The 10,277-nt window shown below is 36.6% G+C and overlaps 3 non-coding genes across 3 annotated transcripts; 1 reads left to right on the forward strand and 2 right to left on the reverse strand.

Annotated features, from left to right (window-relative positions):
- The first annotated feature begins 3,071 nt into the window (after positions 1 to 3,071).
- TRNAP-UGG (transfer RNA proline (anticodon UGG)) lies at positions 3,072 to 3,143 on the forward strand. The gene has a single exon. It is a non-coding gene; the product is annotated as a tRNA-Pro (tRNA).
- Positions 3,144 to 3,913: 770 nt separating this feature from the next.
- TRNAL-AAG (transfer RNA leucine (anticodon AAG)) lies at positions 3,914 to 3,994 on the reverse strand. The gene has a single exon. It is a non-coding gene; the product is annotated as a tRNA-Leu (tRNA).
- Positions 3,995 to 6,182: 2,188 nt separating this feature from the next.
- On the reverse strand, positions 6,183 to 6,254 carry TRNAP-AGG (transfer RNA proline (anticodon AGG)). Its single transcript has one exon. It is a non-coding gene; the product is annotated as a tRNA-Pro (tRNA).
- Between the last annotated feature and the right edge of the window lie 4,023 nt (positions 6,255 to 10,277).

Below are 10,277 nucleotides of genomic sequence, written 5' to 3' on the forward strand. Positions count from 1 at the left end.
GTAGGTGAGTTGTAGGTCAAGAAGGCTATTGACAGGTTTGAAGAGCAGCAAGAAAACATCCCACCAATGCAAGAAAATGAACAACAAATTCAAGAGCATGAAGAACAACAAGTGAAAAATGATGAACAACAAGAAGAAGGAATCTTGTAGGAACCTTTACAGGAAGTTCAACCTGATAATGCACCACCACAATTGGTTCGCAGATCTTCTAGGCCTCATAAGCCTTCACAAAGGTATCCTCCTTCAAACTATATTTTGTTGATTGATGAAGGTGAGCCTAATTGTTTTCAAGAAGCTTGTAAAGTTGAGCATAGTAAAGAATGGAAGAAAACAATGGAAGAAGAAATGAACTCTTTGCAGGAAAATAAAACTTGGGAGTTGGTAAACCTCCCAAAAGGAAGAAAGGCTCTACAAAACAAATGGGTGTACAAGATTAAGCATGAAGGTGACGAAAAGAAGGAGAGGTATAAAGCAAGGTTGGTGGTGAAAGGATTTTTCAAAAAAGAAGGTATTGAATTCACTGAAATTTTCTCACCTGTTGTTAAAATGTCATGCATTAGAGTCATTCTTGGTCTAGTTGCTGCTTTAGACCTAGAATGTGAACAGTTAGATGTAAAAACTGCATTCCTTCATGGTGAATTGGAGGAAGAAATTTATATGGAGCAGCAGAAGGCTTCATAGAAAAAGGAAAAGAAGACCTTGTTTGTAGGTTGAAGAAGAGTCTTTATGGGTTAAAACAGGCACCTCGACAATGGTACAAGAAATTTGATTCATTCATGTTGGAACATGGCTTTCAGAGGTTGGACGCTTATTATTGTGTCTATATCAAGAGGTATGATCAAGGAAAGTATATCATATTATTGTTCTATGTGGATGACATGTTGATTGTTGGGCATGATAAGAATAAGATCAATAGGTTGAAGAAATATTTGGGTAGCAAATTTGCAATGAAGGATTTGGGACCAGCACAACAAACATTGGGCATGCGGATTATGTGTGATAGGAAAAACAAAAGGTTGTGGCTGTCACAAGAAAAATATATCAAGAAGGTGCTTGACAGGTTTAATATGAATGATGCTAAGCCAGTTGGTACACCCCTTGCAACCCACTTCAAGTTGAGTATTGTATTATGTCCTATTGATGACAAGGAGAAAGAAGAAATGAGCAAGATTCCTTATGCTTCAGCAGTTGGCAGCTTGATGTATGCCATGGTATGCACACGACCAGACATTGCATATTTAGTGGGAGTAGTGAGTAGGTTCCTTACTAATCTAGGGAAACAACATTGGTAAGCTGTAAAATGGATTTTGAGGTATCTCATGGGTACTAGTCATTATTGTTTATGTTTTGTTCATGATGAGACAGTGCTTGAAGGATTTATAGATGCAGATATGGCTGGAGATATGGACACCAGAAAGTCTACTACAGGTTATTTGTATACATTTGCAGGTGCACTAGTATCTTGGGTGTCAAGGCTACAAAGAATAGTAGCCCTTTCTACTACAGAAGCGGAGTACATAGCTGCAACAAAAGCTTGTAACATTTCATTCAAAAACCAAGCACATTGACTTAAGGTACCATTGGATCCGGCATGTGTTGGAGGAAGAACATTTATCCTTGGAAAAGATCCATACAGATAGGAACCCTGTTGATATGCACACTAAGATTCTACCACGAAATAAACATGAGTTATGTAGAGGCATGGTAGGACTCAGTGTGACTTCATTCATGACTTTTATTTAGCTTCAAGTGGGAGAATGTTAAGTGTGAAGCCAAACTCATGAACACTAAGCGAATGATGGCACCAACTCTCCGACAGTCCGCCGTCCCAACCATCACCGTCACACTCGTGCCGAACCTACTACACCGCCATTAGTTTCTAGATCTCCATCTGAATCACATGCAAGATTCTAAATCCTCCTTCAGCGTCTATAAATTTGTAATTTCTCTGGCCAGGGATTGCAAGCCAAGGCCCAGGCCTGTTATGTAATGCTAAGTGATTTATGTTCTCCAGTTAAGTAATTTATGTTGTTTGTTGCTGTCTACTTTGAATAGGTGAGAAAATTATGTTGTCTTGCTCCATTGTGTGTGATGCTTTTGTCTATTGCCAGAATCATTTAATTTCTCTTGTGCTTCTACTCTAACACTTTAACCGGGAGACAATTGGTCTGAGACAAGAACTAATAAACACTTTAAAAATAAAAATGCATGCACTCCTTGAAATGAATTATCACATTAATACTTGCTCAAGCAATAAAAAAATTAGAAATAAATTTTTCAAAAATTAAAAAATATTTTTCAAAATATGCCATTGCTATAATCAGCAAGAACTAATAAACACCACTTCAAAATATCATTTCTGGTTATTTCTTGGCCTCTTTTGAATGTGAATGAAAATACCACATAACCTCAATTCAATATATCATTTCTTGATATTTCTTTTTTTAGAGAAAAAACCGACATAGATTTATATTAAATTTCTTGATATTTCTTTACCTTCCTCGAGTGTGAATGAAAACACCATATAGCCTCAATGACGAAGTAAAAGGTTTATTGAGTGATTCACGAGCATAGATGGCAAGCTCGAGGACTCTATAGCTCTACTGCACCCATAAAGGCCTTAATCTTTAGAGAATACGCTACGCTCTCGTCGTAAATCAAGCGTTATAAATTCGAGCTTTGCAATCGAAGCTCGAGTCTCTGGGAGCTGCCATGCCATCGATTGCGAGAATGTGGGCACGTTGACCTATGGGTTGAAACCCGAGGTCCGAGTAGCAGCTCGGCTCTTCATTCCGACTCTTTTCAAGTGATAATTGTTACCGGGTTCGATCTTGGAGTGATGTTTTTAATGGCTCTGGAATCTGATTTTGGTTTTTAATTGGAGTGATGTTTTTAATGACGCTGGCATCTTCTTTTGGTTTTTAATCATCTTTCTAGGACGGCCGAGAGGCGAAAGCATTTTGAATTCTTATCCCGCGAATGAGGCGTGGATTTAAATCCACCTTCGACATTAAAAGCTAGTTTAAAGGGCATTCAATAGTTGATTCAAGTAATATTTATTTAACGTAAATGGGCATTTGGTCTAGTGGTATGATTCTCGCTTTGGGTGCGAGAGGTCCCGAGTTCGATTCTCGGAATGCCCCAAACTTCTGGAGACTGTAAAACAATGTATATTCTTGAACCCGAAGACGGGTATTTGGTTTACTATTTTATCATCTGACGCGGACACAGGACATTCCCTTCCGATTTTACTTTTCGAGAATAAAAAACATCCTATATCGTCTAACGCGAACACGGGAGCTTGATTTGCTCTTAAATGGAGCGCATAACCCCTGACAGTATTCCTAAAATAAAATGAAGATTGCCGAATAAATTAGCAGGAAGAACTTCAGCCACCACATTATAAAATAAAGTTCACATGTTGGGAGTGGGATTTGAACCCACGCCTTTTTATATCAGAAGCTTGGTTTGCTGTTAAATGGAAGCGCGTAACGGCAAACAGTTTTCCTAAAAAAAATAAAGATTGCCGAAGAAATTAGCAGGAAATAGAGATAACGTCAACCACATTATAAAACAAATAAAGTTGAAATGTTGGGAGTGGGATTTGAACCCACGCCTTTTTGGACCAGAAGCTTGGTTTGCTGTTAAATGAAAGCGCATAACGGGGATTTGAACCCACGCCTTTTTGGACCAGAAGCTTGGTTTGCTGTTTGGACCAGAAGCTTCGTTTGCTGTTAAATGAGAGCGCATAACGGGGATTTGAACCCACGCCTTTTTGGACCAGAAGCTTGGTATGCTGTTAAATGAAAGCGAATAACGGCTACAGTTTTCCTAAAAGAAAATGAAGATTGCCGAAGAAATTAGGAGGAAATGAAGCGAACGTCAACGATATTATAAATATAAATGGTTGACATGTTGAGAGTGGGATTTGCACCCACGCCCTTTCGGACCAGAACCTTAATCTGGCGCCTTAGACCAACTCGGCCATCTCAACATCTATTTGAAAATTATTTATATTTCCTATAGGATATGTTTAGAATGCAATAAAATCTACGGTCCGCTTCGTCTTTTCTCTATTTTTGTGCACCCATAGCCGGCTTTTCATAAATTGAATAAATCCCGTCGATTATGGACAGCATTTTATTTGAGTAATTAAGCTATTTACTGTCGAATCAATGAATGAATAAAGATACGAATATGTACGATAGCCATTGATAACTCTCTTCCTCAAAATCAGACGAGGATCAGCGCAACTACACCTGCAATGTAATTTTGGGAAAATCACCCCGGTACTCAGCGCATACAGAAAACCGACACCAATTGATTAAATGACAAGGTATGTAGAATTCTTTGTAATTAAAACTTCAATAAATTCCATAGTAACAGTAATCCGGCAAAGGAGAGATAAAATTCTATATAATATTGGTAGAAAGAACATATCTATATCTTTAACATTCTTAATTTTTAAAGAAAACTTTTAAATTTGGTAAAGAAATTCAATTGTTGTAAATCTTTTTTAATTGTTACATACTACTAATCAATTTAGCACTTTGTTGTTAAGTGAGATTTTTGCAACTAAGAGAAACTACATTAGGATCAATACGTTGAGTATGAATATTTTATTTAAGGGTGAGTATAATTATTTTATGTGTTTTTTTTGGTTAATTTCCTAAAATAGTTTTTGGTAAGCTTGTAATTTTTTTTGGGTTAGTTTTTTGGTTATTTAAAATGTGTTTTTTAAATGTATTAATAAATTTTGACATTTTACTAAATTTTTAAATATTTAATTTATGTAATTTTTATTAGCGATTCCAATTAATTTACCCAAAATTATATATATATTTCTAAAAAAAAAATATATATATATATATATATATAACATAATTATTAAAATATATATTAGAGTTCTACCAATAACACTACTAGACTACTACATTTAATTTATACAATTTTCATAATTCAAATTAGTGATTCCAATTATTTTACCCAAAATTATAAATATAGCAATTGTCTATAATGAGACTTTTTTGGAAGCCTTTCCGGTGGGTTTTTCCGGTCAAAATCCGGCTTCTTGATAGCTAGTTTCTGCACAATCAAAGCGTCCCAAGGGTTTTTCAGGGTGCTGAATCCAAATATGCAGTTAAAAAACCATTTTAACTGTAACAAATCAAGATTTAACCTCAATTTCTTCTGCCGGATTCCGTCACCAGAATCTTCAAAAAATTATATTATAGACAACTCATATATATATATATATAATTTCTATGAGTAACACAATTACTAAAATATGCATTAGATTTCTACCAATAACACTACTACCCGCAATTTTGTATTAGAGTATGGTCATTTCATAAAACATTGCTTTCATTCTCATTATATCAAACTGAATAAATAATGGTTTTCTCAGACGCTTGATCTGCATTTATAGTGAACGGTATTATGATGGTAGGTTTGGGTTCAACGGTCATGCTTCAACTTTCGGAACCTATCCCGTTCAGGGCGGAGAAACAGTAGAATTTGCACACGAAATGCCAAAAAAATTCCCGCACGACTACACACCCAAAATGCCTAAAACGTTCCAGAAGACTGCACACCCGAAATGCCAAAAAAATTCCACATGACTCCACACCCGAAATGCCTAGAACGTTCCACAAGACTGCACACCCAAAATGCCTAGACGTTCCATAAGACTGCACACCCGAAATTCCAAAATGGTGGCCAGGGGGCATTCCGAGAATTGAACTCGGGACCTCCTGCACCCTAAGCGAGATTCAAACCAAATTCCCTCGCGCATTTCATAACAGATCTAGACACCCAAAATACTAGAAGAAAAACGGGGGCATTTCGAGAATTGTTCCGGAAGACTGCACACCCGAAATGCCAAAAATTATGGAGCGTTCCAAGAATTGGGCTCGGGAGCTCTCTCTCACCCCAAGTGAAATGCCAAAAATTATGGACCGTTCCACGAATTGAACTCGGGACCTCTCGCACCTGAAGCGAAATGCCAGAAGAGTCTGGGGCATTCCGAGAATTGTTCCGGAAGACTGCACACCGAAATGCGAAAAATTAACTGCACACCCGGACTGTCAAAACTACATTGGGGTATACTAGAAATGGATCTGGGGACTCGGGACGTCTCTCATCCCAAGCGAAAGCCTAGAGCTCTCACGTATTCCGATAACGGGGCATTCCGAGAATTGAACTCGGGACCTCTCGCACCCTAAGCGAGAATCATACCACTAGACCAAATGCCCTGGCTGATATTTGAATTTCGCAAACAACAATACTTGATAATACTATAATTTGAATCCATGCCCTACCAGGAAGACCGGAACTTGAATCTGGCGCCCTGGACCACTTGGCGATCGTGGCCGAAAGTCTGACCGTTGGACATATATTCTACCAGGAACAGGTGATAAAAATAAAGTTAAATGAAGTTTAAGCTACCTACCCTTGTAATGTGATGATGATAGGGCGATCAACTCAGATCATATAGAAGATGACCGTAGATGGCACGCTAGATAGCGAAATCTTTTTAGTTAAATTTAAAATTTGAATTAAAATCAATTACATTTCACAGAGTTAATTAAAAAGATGATATTGCAAATACGTTTCCACCATGCCTCTATGGGATGAACTTCGGCCGTGAAGTATTATGATATGATTTTGATAATGAAACTCATAATATTGCACCTCTTATAACATCTTCAAAAATTTAGTAATTCAAATATTGTACCTCTTATAACATTTTCAAATTGTGTGTAATTCAAATATGTAATTTCAAAATTTTATGACTAATGTTGTAAAATTTATTACATCGAAAACGTAGAATACATTTTAATACGAGGACGATGTCCGGTTAACATGTTTTTTTTAAATAAAAATTTAATATACTTTTAAATAAAAATATGAAGTAGGTTACAATAAAAAATAATAATGAATATATGTGTTTAGTTAGTTTTAATTATTTTACTTAACTAACTCGATTAGTTGGGTTGGAAATGTGTTTATCATTAAAGAGGGGTGAATCAATAGTGATTGTGTTTCTTCTGAGATAATAATGAATATACGTGTTTAGTTAGTTTTAATTATCTCACTTAACCAATTCGATTAGTTGCGTTGGAAATGTGCTCACCACTAGGGGGCGATGAATAGTAGTGATTGTGTTTCTTCTTAGAGGGGGGTGAATTAGTAGTGACTGTGTTTCTTAACTTTGTATTTCTTTTTCAATTTATTGAAACATATTGACACATTATGTCATTAGTAGATTAACCAACAAATCAACTAACAACTATTATGATCATCACATGAAAACCATAGCATAATCAAAACAATCACATGCACAGAAGACACAAGAATCTCTCATGGAAAACTCCCCTCGGGGCAAAAACCACCATTTGTTATTTTTGTTGCTCTGTTGCAATTTCATTAATCAAACAAATATTTTACATAATCATAGTTGGCTATGTCCATCAAGGAAGTTTCTAATATGACATCGACTAAGTGAACACCCATACACTGGAGACCCCAATCCCCTATAAACCTCGCCTCACTGCCATTAGACTATGAGAATGCTACTTCCTCTACTGAAGCTACCTAAACCCATAGGCAAGGAATGTTCATCCCTTCTTCACCAAGCTATCTCGATTTGTTGATCAATAGGGCCACATTTCACAATGTTTCAAACTGGACCCCTGCAAAAGACAACAACTTCTTCTCTAATGATCTCAAAAATATCAAGACACCAATCAATAAAACAATCTTAACTCTACAAATACAATGGTTGCAACTCAACACAAAGCATTACAACTTCCACTCACAATCTCATTCCATCCATACACTCACAATCATCCACACACCACTCTCAAGACACATAGCCATGATACATTAGTTGCATATAATCAACATGCAATCTGAAATATGCAACATAAGCATGGGATACTACTACATTTATGTGAACAACTCTCTGCCCTTGCATACACAAATAAATCAATCATAACCAAGGAGTTATGCTCTCCTCATATCCTCTTTCATCAAGCTCTCAAAATATGTTATAGAAACATGCCTTGAACACAAACATTAGCCTCTAAAATTCTTCTGCAACTAGGCACTCGACCCTTAAGCTCTATACAGAATTCAACACTGCAATATGAGCACTGAGTAACCTCACAAATGGTAGAGGTGCTCCTCTATTTAAACAAATTCTCCATCTTCTCCACTACTCACTTGATTAATGTGTTCACACCTCAAACACTTGATTCTCTAGTTGATTTAGTCAATAGAATCTTCTCCATAAAATTACGGTTAATTTCCTTAGAATAAAATCATTAAATAGTTGAGGAGCGCAAGGAATCCGGAGGAAATTTTCACTTACAGGCCCAATCGCTCCCTTAACATTGTCCTACATGCTATTGGGATCCATAGTCGCTCCCATAGGTTGTTCTCTGTTATGAAACCAACTCACAAAAGGATAAAAAAGAGAGATAAATGCCTTCAAAATAAGCCTCTTCGAGGGGGAAACCTCCTTTACATTATAGAAATGAATAATTCTTGAATGATACAAATCACAAGACCTCCTTTCTATATATAGGAGTCTAAGGGGTCATAATATAATCAGCCGACATAATAGTAATAATGTAAGGGAAAAATAATAACAATAGTGGGCTTCTATGAGGCATAATAATAACAATATGGGGACTACATGGGCACAACAATATAATAAATGGGTTGCACTAATAACAATAAGGGGTTAAACTAGTAGTATAGGGACCTAACATGCCCCTCTCCTTCAAAAAGTGTTATCCTCAACACTTGAGTAATTATGGATGCTTATGTCAGCGGGTAAATTCTTCTACTTGATGAGATACTCTGAAATTGATCGATTTTGTAGCTGTCGGGTTCTTGTTTCTGTGACTGCTTCAAGTTCCAATATGATTTTTCCTTCCTCATCAAGTTCTGGCAATATTGTTTGAACTAGGATCTTCTCATTAGGTAAGGTCGCCATTTCTCAAGTGCGTGTAGTCTTGCCAACATTTCCTTCTCATAAATACCTTTGTGTAAATACTTTCCTTTGATTGGATGACTTTTGAAAGCAATGGGTCTTTCTTCTTGCGTTAAAACATCCCCAATTCCATTTCACAAGGCATCACATTCCAGAACAAAGGTTTTTGTGAAGTATGGTGTAGTTAAGACTGGTGCTTGGCACATTGCCTCTTTAAGATGTTCAAAGGCCTTTGTTGCTTCTGCAGTCCATGAAAATGCATCATTCTTCAATAATGTTTTTTTCGAAATGTCTTAAGTATTCATTCTGATTTGATGATATCATGAACGAAGATCCAACTTGGTGAATCAAATTAATCCATGCTATTCATCCAATAATGCATCAATGACAGGAATGGGAAACGTATCTTTAATAATGAGCTTGTTGAGCTCCCTACAATCTAGACACATGTGCCATGACCCATCCTTCTTGTGTACCAATACTACTAGAGTAGAGAAAGAACTTTGACTAGGTTGAATTGTACCAGCCTCTAACATTTCTGCAACCATACGTTCAATTTCACTCTTTTGGGCATAGGGATATCTGTAAGGCCTGATGTTTAGAGGAACACTTCCTGGAATCAAATGAATAGCATGATCATGATCAAGAATAGGTGGAATGCCTTTGGGAGTCTCAAATACCTTGGAATGATTATCCAAAAAAAATGGAGATCTGGAGAAATAGATGATTTCGATGTGGGAACCTCTAGTGAACATAATTGTGCAATTACGCCCCATTGTTCTTTCTTTAGAAGCTTTGTCATGCTGTTAGAGCTTATTATCTTTCATGGTTTCCCTTCGATACCCCTTAATTCAACTTCTTTTCCTTCCAAAAAAAAATTCAAGAAAACTTCCTGAAAATTAAAAGTTGTCGTACCCAATGATTGTAGCCATTGGACTCCTAGTACAACATCTGCACCACCCATTGGAATTGAAAGCATTGGACTATTCAAGAAATATTCTCCCATGGATAGCTTGATATTATGGCACTTTCCAGAGCAATTTATTGTTCCTCCATTTGCAACCATTACTTGACACTCTGGTGCTAGATATAGGAAGCAATTCAATTCCTTGGCTATCTTACAATGAATAAAATTATGGTACTACCCGAATCAATAAACATTATTACATTTTTCTTCATGATATGCCCTTCTATCTTGAGAGTTTCAGGAGTGGTAATTTATGCCAATGCATTACAAGATATGGTCAGATTCGTTTCTTCTTTCTCTGGGGTTGGT

Source organism: Pinus tabuliformis, chromosome 6 (genome assembly GCF_031772625.1).
Source record: "Pinus tabuliformis cultivar Carrire ecotype Pingquan chromosome 6, CPIR1, whole genome shotgun sequence".
Lineage (NCBI taxonomy): Eukaryota > Viridiplantae > Streptophyta > Pinopsida > Pinales > Pinaceae > Pinus > Pinus tabuliformis.